We start from the raw sequence: 18,435 nt of genomic DNA, 5'->3' as shown, positions 1-18,435 counted from the left end.
GCACCTGAGAAAAGTTAGCATAGCAATTACAAGGGGATGAATACTTTTTCAGCCTCACAATTTTGGTTTTTAACTTAATAAATTATTGATGGGTTTTGGAATTATTCTTTTGATTTGACATGATGTATTTTGTAGATTAGCTCAAAAAATCCTGACTTTAGATTTATAAAATGAGACAGTAAAATTTGAAATTGTTATGCTGAATACTTCTTCAAGGCACTGTATTATTTAGCCCTATATTTGTAAGCTGACATTTGAATCACTTTTTAAAAAAATTACAGAATTTCAGTGATTCATGTTATGAACATCTAACTTTCTTGAAATGTCCATTGTTCCAAGACTGTTCTGTACAATCTTTTTAATCATGGTCCAAGAAGGATGGCCCAAACTTGTGCTGAAATTTAACTTCCAAATTCTTTCCACTGACTTAATCTCTTACAGCCTTTTTTGGATAGTTCTGAAAAATGATGCAAAGTTAACTTGCACTCATTGCATTTAATACAAACAGCAGGCCATCTTCAAGTGGCCTGTTTATTGCTGCATGTTCGATGGTCTACCATGGCAAGAAGACCCAATTTCACTGGGAGCTAGTACTCTTACACCAGGCGCATGCTGATACCTCCTAGTGATTGTTTACTGTTACTCCAGGATGTGTTGGTGGGTATCTTGAATTTAGACATTGGAGAGAAGGCTTCACATTTTTTTCTGGCTGAATCCTTAATAGAGAAAATGCAAGTTAGGAAAAACTCATACCTCCTTTATCGGAAACCATTGATCTCCTGCACTGGAAATCAGTTGCTAGAACTATGTTAAAGTTCAAAGTAAATTTATTAACTAAGTACATATATGTCATCATATACGACCCTGAGATTTGTTTTCTTGTAGGCATACTCAGTAAATCCAAGAACCATAATAGAATCAATGAAAGACCACACCCAACAGGATGGACAAACAACCAATGTGCAAAATGCAACAAACTGTGCAAATACAAATGTGGAAAAAAAAAATAATGAATAAATAAGAAATAAATATCAATAACATGAGATGAGGAGTCCTCGAAAGTGAATCCCTTGGTTGTTGGAACAATTCTGTGATAGTTCAAGTGAAGTTGAATGAAGTAAACCCTGTGGTTCGAGAGGCAGATGATTTAGGTGTATTAACTGTTCCTGAACCTGGTACTGTGAGTTCTGAGGCTGTTGTACCACCTTGATGGCCGCAGCAAGAAGAAAGGATGCTCTGGGTGATGGGGATCCCTGGTGATGGATGCTGCTTTCCAGCAACAGTGCGCTACGTAGATGTGCTCAATAATGGGCAGAGCTTTACTCGTGATGGACTAGGATGGATCCATGACTCTTGTAGGATTTTCCATTCAAGAGCATTGGTGTTTCTATACCAGGTTGTGATGCTGCCAGTCTGAATACTCTCCAGTTCACATCTATGCAAGTTTGTCAAAGTCCTAGATGTAATTCCAAATCTCCGCAAACTCCTAAGGAAGTAATGGCACTGTTGTGCTTTCTTTGTAATTGCACTTGCATACTTGGCCCAGAGCAGGACCTCTGAAATAATAACATTTAGGAATTTAAAGTTTCAAACCCTCTCCACCTCTGATCCTCCAATGAAGACTGGCTCATGGACCTCTGGTTTCCTCCTCCTGAGGTCTATAATCAGCTCCTTGGTCTTGCTGACATTGAGTAAGAGGCTGTTGTTATGACACCACTCAGCCAGATTTCCAATCTACTGATTCATCACCACCATTGATTCAGCCTGCAACAGTGGTGTCATCAGCAAACTTGAATATGGCATTGGAGCTGTGCTTAGCCTCACAGTCATAAGTGTAAGGCAGGTAGAGCAATGGAGATTGTAGAGGAGATGTCATTGCCAATTTGGACTGACTGGAGTCTGCAAGTGGGGAAATCCAGGATCTACAGTGGCATGCAAAGCTTTAGGCACCCCGGTCAAAATTTCTGTTACTGTGAATAGCTAAGCGAGTAAAAGATGATACCGAGAGGCTGCTGAAAAGGCCTCGCGGTGGCTGTGGATCCGGAGGGGGTTCCGTGGATTAGTGTGCCACTTGAACACAAGTCGGGAGCTGATCACCCCCGGCTGGGTCGCCCGTTCGAGGTTGCCTGACGATTAAAGACTCGAAACACCCTATGACCCCGGGCTCATCACTGAAGACGTGTCCAAGTAGCACCAGAAGGTGTATTCTACAACAACCACATCTGGCTCAGTCAGTGACCTCCAGAAAAGTCTGGTTAACAACTATGAGTAGAATGGTGATGGCTGGAGAGACAGCAGACAGTGCGGAAAGAGGGCAAACAGGGCAGCAAGGCCTAGCACCCCGAACTGCAGCTCCTGTGAGGAAGCACCCAAACAAGCTACGGAGTACCTTTCTGAAGCATACCCCCAGGGATGCCCGAGAGGTGGGGAGGATGAACATCCCAATCAGACGGACTTATTAGCAACGACTCAAGCAAATGGACAATTGATTATGAGCGTAGTCTGTATCTGCGACAGGGTGTGCAAAAACCTGAGAGGTCTGAAGATCCACCAGGCAAAGATGGCCTCCTTGAGGAGGAAACAAGTGATGTAGCTAGTACTACAAGCTCTGTGGTACTGACTACAGAACCCGGTCAGACGGAGGAGGAGCCTGGCCTGGAGTCACCCCACAGTGCCCGGAACCTGCAAGCAACCCAAGTCCCCCCAATAAGCAGGAAGTCGGAACAGCGTCAAGTGAAGTTGCCTGCCACTAACAAGAAGGAGTGGCTCCAGTTGGATGAGGATGTAGACAAGATTCTGGAGGCGATACCGAAGGGCAATGCTGACAAGAAACTCTGGACTATGTGCACCCTCATAATGAGCATAGGCTCAGAACGGTTTGGTGTCAAGGAAAAGCATAGAACAAGTAATCCAGTGAGTCCAAATTGGTGGGAACAGAAGGTCAACCAGCTGAGCCAAGAACTCAAATCTCAGAAGTGCCAATTTAAATTGGCCAAGGAGGAGGAAAAACTGCCCTGTCAGACCTCACAGATATCATCAGGAAGAGGCTCATCACACTCAAGTAGGCTGAGTAGCACTGAAGGAAGAGCAAGGAGAGGGCCTAAAAGCGCAGTGCTTTCATTACCAATCCCTTCAGCTTCAGCAAGAGAATACTAGGACAGAAGCGAAGTGGCCACCTCACTTGTTCTGTAGTGGAGATAAACCACCATCTCAGTAACACTTTCAGTGACACCTGGAGAGAGCAGGACCTCGGCCCGTGAGAGGCACTGGTGACACCTTCAGAACCACTGACCCAACTCAACTTCTCTGAACCCACCCTGAAGGAGGTCAAAGAAGCAGTCAAAGCAGCAAGAGCAAGTTCCGCCCCTGGCCCCAGCGGAGTGCCTTACAAAGTCTACAAGCAGTGCCCAAGGCTCCTTGTGTGACTCTGGAAGATCTTAAAGGCGACCTGGCAGAGAGCAAAGGTCGCTGCTCAGTGGAGGCACGCGGAGGGTGTCTGGATACCAAAAGAAGAGGATTCAAGCAACATCAAGCAGTTTTGTATTATCTCGCTGCTCAGCGTTGAAGGGAAGATCTTCAAGATTGTCGCCCAATGTTTAACTGAGTTCCTCTTGAAGAATGGATACATAGACACCTCAGTACGGAAGGGGGAAGTCCCAGAAGTACCTGGATGCCTAGAGCACATAGGAGTGGTGACTCAGCTGCTTTGGGAGCCAAGGGAGAACAGAGGCGACCTTGCAGCACTCTGGCTAGACCTAACCAACACCTATGGATCCATCCCACACAGGCTCATTGAAACAGCACTGACAAGGCACCATGTTCCAGAGATGACCGGAAATCTCATTCTGGTGTATTACAGCAACTTCAGGTTGAGAGTCTCCTCAGGGTCACTAACATCCACCTGGCATCGGCTGGAGAAGGGCATAATCACTGGCTACACAATCTCGGTGTCACTCTTCTTATTGGCCATGAACATGATTATCAAGTCAGTGGAGGTGGAATGTAGAGGCCTCATGTCTAGATCTGGTACTCGGCAGCCCCCCATAAGAGCATTCATGGACGACCTGACAGTGATGGCATCATCTGTCCCTGGGTGAAGATGGCTCCTTCAAGGCCTGGAACGGCTCATCCCATGGGTAAGGATCTTTAAATCAGTCAAGTCCAGGTCTCTGGTCCTGAAGAAGGGAAGAGTGGCTGACCAGTTCCGCTTTACCCTGGGAGGGATCCAGATTCCAACGGTGACAGAAAAACCTGTCAAGAGCCTGGGCAAGATCTTCGACGGATCCTTGAAGGACGCAGCCGCACTTCAACAAACCAGGAGCGACTGGATAACCTGGCTCACCGTGATTGACAAATCGGGGCTTCCAGGAAAATTCAAAGCCTGGATGTACCAACACGGAGTCCTGCCAAGGCTACTCTGGCCCCTTCTAGTCTACGAAGTGCCAATGTGAACAGTGGAGGCTCCAGAGAAGACTATCAGTCAGTTTCTCTGGAGGTGGTTGGGTCTCCCCCGGACCTTGAGCAGCATTGACCTGTATGGACATTCCACCAAGCTGCAGCTCCCCATCAGCGGCCTATCAGAGGAATTCAAAGTCACTTGAGCCAGGGAGGCTATGATGTACCGAGACTCCTCTGATGTTAAAGTCGCTTCGGCTGGAATCCGTGTAAAGACCAGAAGGAAGTGGCAGGCACAGGAAGCTGTCAACAGAGCAGAGGCACGGCTGCAGCACAACAGTTTGGTGGGCACTGTGGCGGTGGGATTGGGCTGTTTTTCCAAACCACGCTACGACAAAACCCATGGAAAGGAGAAGCGTCAACTGGTTCAGAATGAGATACGAGCAGAAGTGGAGGAAGAATGATACAGCAAGATGGTCGCTATGTACAAACAAGGCGCCTGGACTAGATGGGAACATGCAGAACCTCGCAAGTTCGCCTGGACAAAGCTCTGGAGAGCTGAACCATTGCGCATCAATTTTCTCATCCAATCAGTCTTTGACGTTCTCCCAAGCCCGGCCAACCTGCACAGGTGGGGCATGGCAAACACACCTACATGCCAACTGTGCCAGAAGAGGGGCACCTTGGAGCATATACTAAGTTGCTGCTCGAAGGCATTGGGGGAAGGGCGATACTGCTGGCGCCATGACCAAGTCCTAAGGTCCATGGCGGACGCAATCAGCACAGCGATTCAAGACAGCGAAAATCAGCACGCTCCTAAACAGTCCATCACTTTTATTAGAGCAGGGGAGAAAGCTCAACATCAGTCTAGCACCTCGGGAGGGCTTCTTGCCACTGCACGAGACTGGCAGCTCCAAGTCGACCTAGGGAGGCAGCTCAAGTTCCCAGAGAACATCGCAGCCACTCTGCTCTGCCCGGACATGGTGTTAATATTGGAGTCTACAAAGCAAGTGGTCCTGCTGGAACTTGCTGTCCCCTGGGAAGACCGGATTGAAGAGGCCAACGACACAAGAGGGCAAGATACACAGATCTTGTTGCAGAATGCTGGAGCAATGGCTGGAGAGCTCGCTGTGAGCCAGTTGAAGTTGGGTGCTGGGGCTTTGCTGGCCGTTCATTTCAGCGGACTCTAAAATTCCTTGGAGTTAAAGGACTGCAGTGCAGAAGAGCCACCAAGAACATTCTGGAGGCTGCTGAAAAGGCCTCGTGGTGGCTGTGGATCCGGAGGGGGGATCCTCAGATTAGTGCGACACTTGGAACCAAGTCGGGGGCTGATCACCCCTGGCTGGGTCACCCAGTCGAGGTTGTCTGATGATCAAAGACCTGAAATACCCTATGACCCCGGGTTCATCACTGAAGATGTGTCCAAGTAGCACCAGAAGGTGTATTCTACAAATAAGCACGATTATTTTTTTATTTCCAGCTTTTACAGTTTCAAAATAACAAAAAGGAAAAGGGCCCAAAGCATAAGTTTGGGTACACTGTATGGTCCGTACTTAGTAACACCCCCTTTGGCAAGTATCACAGCTTGTAAACGCTTTCTGTAGCCAGCTAAGAGTCTTTCACTTCTTGTTTGGGGGATTTTTGCCCAACCTTCCTTGCAAAAGGCTTCTAGTTCTGTGAGATTCTTGGGCAGTCTTGCATGCACTGCACTTTTGAGGTCTATCCACAGATTTTTGATGATGTTTAGGTCGGGGGACTGTGAGGGCCATGGCAAAACCTTCAGCTTGTACCTCTTGAGGTAGTCCATTGTGGATTTTGAAGTGTGTTTAGGATCAATATCCTGTTGTAGAAGCCATCCTCATTTTATCTTCAGCTTTTTTTACTGACGCTGTGATGTTTGATTCTAGGATTTACTGGTAATTAATTGAATTCATTCTTCCCTCTACCAGTGAAATGTTCCCCTTTTTTCTCCAAACATACCTTTGTTCATTGTGGCCAAAATGTTCTATTTTAACTTCATCAGTCCACAGGACTTGTTTCCAAAATGCATCAGGCTTGTTTAGATGTTCCTTTGCAAACTTCTGACACTGAATTTTGTGGTGAGGATGCAGGAAAGGTTTTCTTCTGATGATTCTTCCATGAAGATCATATTTGTGCAGGTGTCGCTGCATAGTAGAACAGTGAACCACCACTCCAGAGTCTGATAAACCTTCCTGAAGATCTTTTGCAGTCAAATGGGGGTTTTGATTTGCCTTTCTAGCAATCCTATGAGCAGTTCTCTCGGAAAGTTTTCTTGGTCTTCCAGACCTCAACTTTACCTCCACCATTCCTGTTAACTGCCATTTCTTAATTACATTACGAACTGAGGAAACATCTGCCTGAAAATGCTTTGCTGTCTTCTTATAGCCTTCTGCTTTGTGGGCATCATTTATTTTAATTTTCAGAGTGCTAGGCAGCTGCTTAGAGGAGCCCATGGCTGCTGATTGTTGGGACAATGTTTGAGGAATCAGGGTATGTATAAAGCTTTGAAATTTGCATCACCCGGCCTTTCCTAACAATGACTGTGCACAAGCCATAACCCTAACAAGCTAATTAAGGTCTGAGTCCTTGGTAAAAGTTATCTGAGAGCTCAAAGCTCTTGGGGTGCCCGACGTTTGCATGGTGCTCCCTTCCTTTTTTCACTCTAAAATCGTACAAAACAAAAATAATACACTAATCTTGCTTGAAGTGTTGAAAAGAATGTTTCATCTTTAGCTTTATGACTTTTGGAGATCAGTTCATCTGCTACTCAGTTAACTATTTACAGTAACAGAAATTTTGACCAGGGCTGCCCAAACTTTTGCATGCCACTGTAATTGCTCAAGGAGGTATTGAGGCCAAGATCTTGGAGCTTATTGATTAGTTTTTAAGGTGATAATGGTATCGAATGCTGAACTATAGTCAATAAAGAGCATCATAATGTATACATCTTTGTTGTCCAGATGTTCCAGGGTTGAGTGAAGAGCCAGCGAGATGGCATCTGCTGTGGACCTGTTGCAAAGTAGCTTCTCAGGCAGTAGTTGTTGTGTTTCATCACCTATCTCTCAAAGCACTTCATCACTGTGGATGTAAGTGATACAGAGCAATAGCCATTGAGACAGATCTCCACGCTCTTCTTGGGCACCGATATAATTGAAGCCTGCTTGAAGCAGCTGGGTACCACACACTGCCAAAGAGAGAGGTGAAAAGTATAGTGAAGGCACAAGCCAGTTGATCAGCACAAGTACCTAGTAGTTTGCCGCGCATGCCATCGACCCTGGATGCTTTTTGTGGGTTCACCCTCCTCCAGGCTGGTTGCACGTCAGCTTCAGAGACTGGGATCAATCGGGGAGTTTATGATGTTTTCTCCATGTCTTGATGGTCAAAGTGAGTATAGAAAGCATTGAGCTTATCTGGAAGCAAAGTCTGCTGTCTCCTATGTCGCTTGATTTAAAAATATATGAAGTTCATAAGAGTATTCAAGCTCTGCCGCCACTCTGAAGCATCCTTTGTTGATTCAAGTTTGGTCCGGAATTGCCATTTTGCCCGTGAAATGGCTCTCCGGAGATCATACCCGGACCTTGGTATATAGAGCAAACTATGTTGCTTACCTGTGCCTTTGCTATAAAGTGGAAAATGTAGAACTATGCCTGCACTTGTAGTGGTCTCAAACATTACAATTAATTTTGCTGTCAACTTGAGTGAACACTGGAAAAAGTAAACTTTAGAAGCAAAGAAAAACAAATTTATATTTTATTTCTGAGAATATTCTGTTCTGTTTTATTTCCAAGATATGTTGGTGAAAATATGAATGGATTATTTTGAAAAGGTAAGACAATTCCAGAATGTTAAACTTCATGTCCTCCTTCAAATATTTTGCAGTTACTTGGGCAGACAGGGAGATTGAAGAAGCTTCAGTTGGAGATCTGTCTTTAAAAGCTAATTCTGGTAAGATATGTGATTCCAAGTTGTAACCATTTCGTGTAAGGGTATGCTGTGATGCATTGATTACCTAAAGGTACAAATTAAACAAGTGTGTCATTTACCAACATCACTACCATGTCAAGCTAATTTAATGTAATTAACTTGATTTATCTAAATGTAGTTAACAGTTTCACACTTACAGTGATTGGCAATGTAATGACAAAAAGAAAATTAATGCCATTTTCACGCATCAATGAACTGGATCTCCATTGCCAATGAAATCAGAGCTCCAGGGAACAAATGTGGGAACAAACTATATTGCTCACTTTTTTTATTTGTGAAAATAGCTGTTCATGATTAACTGTATTTTCCAGACTGTTATATTTGGAAGGGGGATATCTCCTTTGTCTAAAAATCTGAACTTCATTTTGTTAGTTTTGATGTAATCTCTGTATTTGGTGAGGTGGCTGAACAGAATTCTGATGTATTTTTCACATAAGTACTGTTGTACTTTTCCCAGCTTACTTCATCAGAAAGGGCACCTATAAGAAACATTTTAAGTGATCATGTAGTAAAGCAGCAGTCTAGTTGCCTCGTTGTGCCTGTGCCTACTTTTTCGTAAAGCAATTCACACAACCTCGCACCTCCACGTTTTTCCATGTAATCCTGCAAACTTTTCCCCCTACAATCTATATACTACTAAAACTCTTATGTTCTGACTGTCCGTTTGTCTGTTTGTGACCTCCAAATACCACAAACGGTGCATTACAGCGGCTTTTTTTTGGTTAAATTGAATTAAAATGCGCTAACTTACACAATCCAGGCAAAGTTCAGGGTTATATATTCATATAAAATTGCTCATTCACCAAAAATCAACAGGCTGGCTTTTACCCGAGACCCGATCGGCCATCATGGAAATTGGGACGCGACAGCCTGACACATGCGCACAGCCAGTCTCAACAGCGACACCTACCGGAGCAAAAGGGCAGGGCAGCTCTATTTCGAGGGGTCACATTCTGCTCATCACCACCAGCATGTGCAGGATTGGGACAGATCTAACTGCCACCCATCAATAAGAGATAATTAAATCTTATTGTAATGACGTACTCCGAGACACCCATAAAACCCTTTGCTGCAGTCAAAGGACAGTGGTGACTATATCACATCCATTTAGGAGAGCACCAACCACATCAAGAATAATCAGCATCCCTTGGTGTTCGTGCTTCGTATCTTCTATCCAGCATTATGGTAAAAAAAAAAATGGTCAGCCTAATTATGCCGTGCGGAAAAGGAAGGGGAACATTTTCCTCAAGAGATGACGCCAAACGTCGTCGGGACGTGGCAAGGAGAGGGAGAGAACAGGAATCGGATGAGGCTAGGGCCGCACGACTCCAGGATCAAAGAGTCAGGACAAAAAAAGATGAGAGAAAAAGAGACAGAGGAGGAGAGGCATGCACGTCTCCAGGATCAGAGACAAATGACAAACAGCAGAAGAGATGAAGAGACGGGGGATGAGAGGACTGCACATCTCCAGAATGACAAAAACAGGCACAGAAGGAGGAGAGAGGAAGAGACAAAGGAGCTGAGAAATGCACTTCTCCAAGATCAGAGACAAAGAACAAACAGCAGAAGAGATGAAGAGACGGGGGATGAAAGGACTGCATGTTTCCAGAATGACAACGAGAGGCACAAAGATGGCTGGTAAACCATAAATTATGCCGTCAAAAGTGTCCTTCGTTAAACAAGGTGGACGTATATTTGCTTTGCTACACGCCGTTCTTCTTTAATAAACTGAGGTTTTCTACTTCAGTTTCCAAAGCAAAGTGATACCAATAGCATTCAGGAAAATTTAACATTCCTTCTGGTCACATCAGACTGCACTACCCTTCTCTCAAAGGGTGTCCCAACGGGTCACCCTGTTGTCTAGTTACTTCCTATTTAGTACTAAATATCCACTCAGTGCCTTATGGGATGCGTTTAAATCCTTCAACTGTGTACTCTTTTCCATAGATGCTGCCTGGCCTGCTGAGTTCCTCCAGCATTTTGTGTGTGCTTCTTTAGATCTTCTGCACCTGCAGATTTTCTCATATTTGTCGCCCTGTTTATTTCTCTCAGCTCAAAAGGAGATTAGTTGTAGTTGCTTTAATTGAGTTTTTAACTGTAATCACATTTCTGTGGACTCATTTTCTTTCTTACCCTAAAGTACAGAATTACAAAACTGGACTCAATTCTCCAACTGATTTAATATTTACATAGGTTTTACACAACTGTCTAGGAAACACATGGTTTCTTAATTGTGTAGACAACTTCTTTGTACTTGTATATGACCAGATTAAGATCTTTCTGTTCTTGCACTCAGTGGCAAATTAAGATTTATTGGGATCCTTGGTAAGGTATTCCTGTTTCTGACGGCACATTTGGAGGCTGCTGAGGCCATCGAGTTTATGCTGGCTCAGTAATTGCCATCAGTCTCACTCCTGCACTTCCTTTCCTTCTCAAATCATTTCCATCCTGTCAGCCATCTACACGAGGAGTAAATTACAGCAGCCCACAATAAACCAATCATATGATTGGGATTTGAGAAGAAACTGGAGAATGCCAGGGAAAAATGCAGCCACCCCTGAGGTCAGAAATGAACCAGTGCCTGGATCTGTAGGGTAGTAGTGCTAAATGCAGCACTGCTGAATTTTGGGGGTTCCCCGGGCACCCTGTTATGGGTGGGACCACAACGAGCCCCACTGTACAACAGATGCAGGAAATGCACATTGGGTTAATTGTCCCCTGTGAAATAATGTCAATGAAGTAAACTAAAACATAATGCAGGAACTAAGAGTTCCCTGTTCTGTATTCTTGATCTTTCCTTAGAATCATTGCAGTCCTTCAAGTGTATGCTCACGTATTCAGGGATAAATTCAATAGGCAATGCCCTGGACCTTTCGGTACCAAAACTTCATTTAAAAGCAAAAAGCTTTTTCACACCTTCCTCTTGGAGGGCAGAGATTCCTCACTCCCCAAAGTTGGGAAGCTGAACATAATTCCCTTGATCCTACCCTCAATAAGCATTGTACCTTCATGTACTCTGGCCTGTAGCAAATCAGAATAATATCCAGGGAGACAAACTTGAACAGAAGGAGGGGTGAATATAGGACTGAAAGTGTTACATTTGGATACACACAATGTACAGAATAAGGTAGATTATCTTGTAGCGCTGTTAGAAATTGGCAGGTATGAAGTTGCGAGCATTGTGATTGTAAGAAGATCATAGCTGGGGATACATCCAAGAATACACATCATATCAAAGGGCAGGCTGTGGGGCAGAGTGCGGAGTGGCTTTGTTGGGAGTTATATACAGGCCTCTGAACAGTAGCCAGGATGTGGGATACAAGTTAGAATGGGAGATAGAAAAGGCATGTTTAAACAATGGCAATGTTATGATGGTATGCAGATTGAAAAATCAGGTTGGTGTTGGATCCCAAGAGAGGAATTTGTGGAATGCCTACAAGTGGATTTTTAGAGCAGCTTGTGGTCGAGTTCACTGTTATGTTTTGTAACTCCAAAGCATTAAACTAATTGAAAGAAAAACATGGCACTGAGATAACTCCTTAGTTTTATTTTTAGCAAGATGCCCACTAATGACCTGGTAGTATAATGACGTATGCCATTCACGTACTTTTATGTATAACCTGTAATCAATTATTTAAACATCAAAGAATGCTTAATAAAACAATATATCTACAATGTTACTTAAATATTATTGAAATATTAAATACATAACACCTACCAGTGAAAAGGCAATTCTGAATTGGGTGTTGTGTAATAAAAAATTTGATTAGAAAGCTTTATGCAAAGAAATCCTTAGGAGGCAGTGATCAGAAAATTCACCCTGCAGGTTGAGAGTGAGATGCTAAAATCAGATGTATCAGTATTACAGTTCAGTAAAGGCAACAGAGAGGGGCTCGCCAAACATTTTTTGGAGCGGGACACTAGCAACAATAATGGTAGGGCAGCAGTGGTTTGATTTTCTGGGAGTAATTTAGAACTTACAGGATTGGTTCGTCCTGAAGAAGAAGAAGAATTTAAAGAATGAGGACTAGGGAAGTTAAAGACAGCTTCAAGGGAAAAATTGCAACATACAATACAGCACAAATTGGTGGGAAGCTGGAGGATTAGGAAGGCAACAAAAAAAAATAAGGAAGTAAAGGATCAGGGATCAACTTTATTCACCATATTTTTTTTAGGCATCCGTTAGTCTCGTGAAACCGTGGATTTGTGCCTTGGAAGGTTTTCCAGGGCGCAGGCCTGGGCAAGATTGTATGGAAGACAGGCAGTTGCCCATGCTACAAGTCTCCCCTCTCCACGCCACCGATATCGTCCAAGGGAAGGGCACTTGGGCCGATACAGCTTGGCACCGGTGTCGTCGCAGAGCAATGTGCGGTTAAGTACCTTACTCAAGGGCATAACACGCTGCCTCAGCTGAGGCTCGAACTAGTGACCTTCAGATCACTAGACTGACGCCTTAACCACTTGGCCATGCGCCAACACACCATATACTCACCATATACATTTACATTTATTAGGAATTTGCTGTGGTATGTTGGCATGACATACAATACAAAATAACATCCAACAAGTATAAAGAATAAATAATTATATAAAAATGGATATGGAATAAAATATTTATAAATATGTAAATGGAAGCATGTATTTACAATGTAAATAACATTATGAAAATTGTTTAAAGTATTTACAGTGCAGCACAGTGTTTGGGACTGATAGCGGTAAGGTGGGGTGGTTAACTAGAATGTTTGATCAGGGAGAAGAAACTTTCAAGGTGGCATGAACTTTTTGTTTTAATAGCCTATAGCATTTTCCAGAAGGGAGCTCTTGGAAAAGTCTGTTTGCTGGACTGGTAATGTCCACAGTGACTTTTTTCTCCCTGTCTGCTTCTTTGTTCTGGACACATACAAGCCCTGCAGTGATAGTGGAGCACAGCTAATGACCCTTCCTGCTAACATGACAGTTTGCTGTAGTTTTCTTGAGTTATGAGAGGATGCTGCACAAAACCAAACAGTTATGGCTCATTTAATGAAGCTCTCTATGATCGCAGTGTAGAAGTGTACCAATAGGGGAAGATGGAATTTTTCCAATTGCTGCAAGAAGTACAGTACATCCTTTGACAATTGTTTTTGTTAATGAAGGAGATATGGTTCTCCCATATGAGGTCCTATGAAACGATGATGCCCAGGTACCTGAATATTGAAGTGGTGCTAACTGTGGAGTTGTTGATAATGAGTGGTAGAGAACAGACACATTTCTCCTGAAGTCGATATGCAGCTCCATATTTTTGAGAGAATTTGGCTGCAAGTTGTGATTACACCAGGCCACAAGCTTTTTTTACTTTGTGGTACTTGAATTTCTCACCTCTATGGCAATGGTGTCATCTGGAAACTTGTTCAGTTTAACTGATGAATCACTGGAAAAACAGTCAAAGGTTTATAGAGAAAATAGGAGAAGCGAGAAAACACATCCCTGTGGTGCACCACTGCTAAGTGAGCAGGATGTGGTGATGTGCTTACTGAGTCTCATATACTGCCTTCTATCAGAGAGGAAGCTTGAGATCCACTTGCAGATGGAACCTTGTACATTAGGTTTGGAGAGTTTCTCTTGTAGAAGCTCACATATTATGGCAACGAAGGCTGAACTGAAATTGCTATAACCGGCGCACCAATCGTGAGTTGGAGAGCTACGACAGAGGAGGCACTACACAGGTCCAGGAGCAAAGTTCAAAGGGGAAAGCTTCGTGGGAACTTGGCTATAACTGGAGTGCTAATCGTGTGTTGGAGAGCAAGGATGGTTCATGTATAAAAGGGAGACACGGCCTAGCAGAGTGGTCATTAAAGGAGCAGTCCTTGACGGAGTGGTCTGAGTCAGAGTGGTAGAGCTTTGGCTCATTCAGGCTTTGGCGAAAATGGGCTTCGACAAGGTAAGTGGGTAAGCGGACTTCATTTTTTCCTTGCGTTTTTTGAGGAATGGAGAGGATGTCTGTAAGGTTAGTACTTTGCTCTGGGTGTCAGATGTGGAAATCCTGGGATTCTTCCAGTATCCCAGATGGCCACATCTGTACCAGGTGCACTGAGATGCAGCTCCTCAGAGACTGTGTTAGGGATCTGGATCTGTGGCTTGATGACCTACAGCTTATTAGGAAAAGTGAGCAGGGGCTAGATAGGAGCTACAGGGAGTTGGTCACCCTGAGGCTGCAGGAGTTAGATAAGTGGGTGACTGTCGGGAAGGGAAGGGAAGGGAAGAGCTCAGATAATAGAGAGCACCCCTGTGGCTATTCCCCTAAGTAATCATTATCTTGTTTTGGATGCTGTTGTGGTGGGGGGGTGAACTGTATTAGGACGACCATGGTGATCGGGTCTCTGGCACTGAGCCTGGTTCCATGGTGCAGAAGGGAAAGAAGAAAGAAGAAGATGAGGAATGCGGGAGTCATAGGAGATTCCATAGTGAGGGGAACAGACAGGAGGTTCTGTCAGCCTGATAGAGTACCCGCATGGTGTGTTGCCTCCCTGGTGCCAGGGTATGGGGTGTCTCGGATCGGGTGCAGAGTATTCTGAAGGGAGAGAGTGAACAGCCAGAAGTCATGGTACACATTGGTACCAATGACATAGGTCAAAAAAGGGAGGAGGTCCTGAAGAGAGAATTCAGAGAGCTAGACAGGAAGCTGAAAAGCAGTAACTCCAGGGTAGTAATCTCAGGACTGCTGCCTATGGCATGTGCTAATCAGCACAAGAATAGCATGATCAGGCATTTTAATGCATGGTTGAGAGACTGGTGTAGGGGGCAGTGCTTCAGATTCATGGATCATTGGGGCACCTTCTGAGGGAGGTGGGACCTGTACAAAAAGGACCGGTTACACCTGAACCCAAAAGGCTCTAAAATCCTAGCACGTAGGTTTAATAGAGCTGTTAGGGAGGGTTTAAACTTATTTAGCAGGAGTATGAGAACCAGAATGATAGGGCTGAGGAAGGGGAAAACAGAAATAAATCAAAGGTAGCGTTAAATAGAGATGTTAGAAAGGACAGGCAAGAGATGAGGCATAATCACAACTAGTGAGATGAGTTACAAGGCAATAGAGGCGAGATGCAGTTAAAACAGAAAGCAACAAATACTGGACTGAAAGTGTTATATTTGAATGCACGCAGCACAAGAAATAAAATGGACGATTTTGAAATTCAGCTACAGATTGGCAAGTATGATGTTGTGACCATCTCTGAAACTTGGCTAAAGGATGGCTGCCATTAAGAGCTGAATGTCCAAGCATATATGGTGCATTGGAAAGATAGGTTAGTAGGCAGAGGGAATGGTGTGGCCCTGTGTATAAAAAAAAAATGAAATCATTAGAAAGGGATGACATAGGATCGGAAGGTGTAGAGTTTCTATGGGTTGAGTTAAGAAATGGCAAGGGTAAAAGGACCCTGATAGCAGTTGTATACAGGTCTGCAAACAGCAGCCAAGATGTAGATTACAAATTACAGCTGGAGGTAGAAAAGGCATGTCAGAAGGGCAATGTCATGATAATCATTGGGGATTTTAACATGAAAGTAGATTGGGAAAACCAGGCCTTAAGAGAGAGAACTTGTAGAATGTCTAAGAAATGGCTTTTTAGAACAGCTTGTTGCTTGGGTGTTGTGCAATAATCCGGAGGTGATAAGAGAGCTTAAGGTTAAGGAACCCTTAGGGAACAGCGCTCACAATATGAGCAAGTTCACTTTGAAATCAGAGAAGGAGAAACTAAATTCCAATGTGTTGGTATTTCAGTGGAATAAAGGAAATTACAGTGGCATGAGAGGGGAACTGGCCAAAGTTGACTGGAAAGGGACACTAGTAGGATGGACAGCAGAGCACCAATGGCTGGAGTTTCTGTGGAAAAAAAAAAGTGAAGTGCAAGACAGATATGTTCCAAATAGGAAGGAATTTTCAAATGGAAGAATGACACTACCATGGCTGACAACTGAAGTCAGAGCCAAAGTAAAAGCAAAAGAGAGGGCATACATGGAAGCCAAAGCTAGTGGAAAGATAGAGGATTGGGAAGCTTTAAAAACATGCAGAAGGAAAATAATAAGGTCATTAGGAAGGAAAAGATAAATAATGGAAGGAAGCTGGCAACTAATATCAAAGAATATGCTAAAAGCTTTTTTAAGTATATAAAGGGTAAAATAGAGTCGAGAGTAGATATGGGACCAATAGACAATGACGCTGGAGATATTGTAATGAGAGATGCAGAAATAGCAGAGGAACTGAATGCGTATTTTGCATCAGTCTTCACAGTGGAAGACATCTGCAATATACCGGACATTCAAGAGTGTCAGGGATGTGAAATATGTGCAGTGAAAATTACAAGTGAGAAGGTGCTCAGGAAGCTGAACAGTCTGAGGATGGATAAATTTCCTGACCTGATGGAATGTACCCTCGGGTTCTGAAGGAAGTAGCTGGAGAGAATGCGGAGGCATTAACAATGATTTCAAGAATCAATAGATTCTGGCATTGTATCAGATGACTGGAAAATTGCAAATGTTATTTCGCTATTTAAGAAGGGTGGGAGGCAGCAGAGAGAAAACTATAGACCTGTTAGCCTGACATCAGTGGTTGGGAATTTGTTGGAGTCAATTGTTAGGAATGAGATTATGGAGTACCTGGAGGCACATGACAAGATAGGCCAAAGCCAGCATAGTTTTCAGAAAGGAAAATCCTGCCAGACTAACCTACTGCAATTCTTTGAGGAAATTACAAGCAGGGTAGACAAAGAAGATGCAGTAAATGTGGTGTGCTTGGATTTTCAGAAGGCTTTTGACAAGGCGCCCCACATGAGTCTGCTTAGCCTATGGAGTTACAGGGGAGTTACTCGCGTGGGTGGAGCATTGGCTGATTGGCCGAAAACAGAGTGGGAATAAAGGGATCCTATTCTGTCTGGCTGTTAGTTACTAGTGGAGTTCCACAGGGGTTGGTGTTGGGACCACTGCTTTTTACGATGTACGTCAATGATTCGGACTATGGAATTAATGGATTTGTGGCTAAATTTGCTGATGATACAAAGATAGATGGAGGAGTGGGTAGTGTTAAGGAAGGAGCCTGCAGAGAGACTTAGATAGTTTAGGGGAATAGGTGAAGAAGTGTCAAATGAAGTACAATGTTGGAAAGTGTATGGAGATGCATTTTGGTGGAAGAAATAAATGGGCAGACTATTATTTAGATGGGGAAAGAATTCAAAATGCAGAGATGCAAAGGGACTTGGGAGTCCTTGTACAGGATACCCTAAAGGTTAGCCTCCAGGTTGAGTCAGCGGTGAAGAAGGTGAATGCAATGTTGGCATTCATTTCTAGAAGTATGGACTATAAGAGCAGGGATGTGATGTTGAGGCTCTATAAGGCACTTATGATACCACATGTGGAGTATTGTGTGCTGTTTTGGGCTCCTTATTTTAGAAAGGATATACTGACATTGGAGAGGGTTCAGAGAAGATTCACGAGAATGCTTCCAGGAATGAAAGGGTTACCATATGAGGAATGTCTGGCAGCTCTTGGGCTGTATTCCCTGGAGTTCAGGAGAATGAGGGGGGATCTCATAGGAACATTCTGAATGTTAAAAGGCTTGAACAGATTAGATATGGCAAAGTTATTTTCCATGGTAGGGGAGTCTAGAACAAAAGGGCACGGCTTCAGGATTGAAGGATGTCCACTTCGAACAGAGATGTGGAGAAATTACTTTAGTCAGAGGGTGGTAAATCTGTGGGATTTGTTGCCACAAGCAGCTGTGGAGGCCAAGTCATTGGGCATATTTAAGGCAGAGGTAGATAGGTTCTTGATTACCCAGGGCATCAAAAGGTAGGGGAGAAGGCAGGGGAGTGGGGATGACTGGAAGAATTGGATCAGCCCATGATTGAATGGCGGAGCAGACTCGATGAGCTGAATGGCTGACCTGCTCCTATATCTTATGGAGTTATGGCAAATAGAATCCCAACATATGTACGAAAAGAGTTGTAGTATGAAGTTCAGACCGATGATAACTGGCTCAGTTGTCAATCTGCAGCAGATCGAG

At 43.8% G+C, this 18,435-nt stretch overlaps 1 protein-coding gene and 1 pseudogene across 1 annotated transcript in view; both read left to right on the top strand.

The window, feature by feature from the left end:
- myocd (myocardin) overlaps nucleotides 1-18,435 on the top strand; it is a 712,380-nt gene that overhangs the window by 101,840 nt on the left and 592,105 nt on the right. Inside the window, exon 2 of the mRNA XM_072242485.1 lies at nucleotides 8,296-8,361. The gene's annotated coding sequence lies outside the window, so the exon portion shown is untranslated. The remainder of the gene's footprint in view (nucleotides 1-8,295; nucleotides 8,362-18,435) is intronic.
- Nucleotides 2,492-5,764, top strand: LOC140187026 (uncharacterized; annotated as a pseudogene).

Source organism: Mobula birostris, chromosome 24, assembly GCF_030028105.1.
Source record: "Mobula birostris isolate sMobBir1 chromosome 24, sMobBir1.hap1, whole genome shotgun sequence".
In the NCBI taxonomy this organism is placed as follows: domain Eukaryota; kingdom Metazoa; phylum Chordata; class Chondrichthyes; order Myliobatiformes; family Myliobatidae; genus Mobula; species Mobula birostris.
Note: the sequence above shows the minus strand (reverse complement) of the source record. Positions and strands in the feature narration are given on the sequence as shown.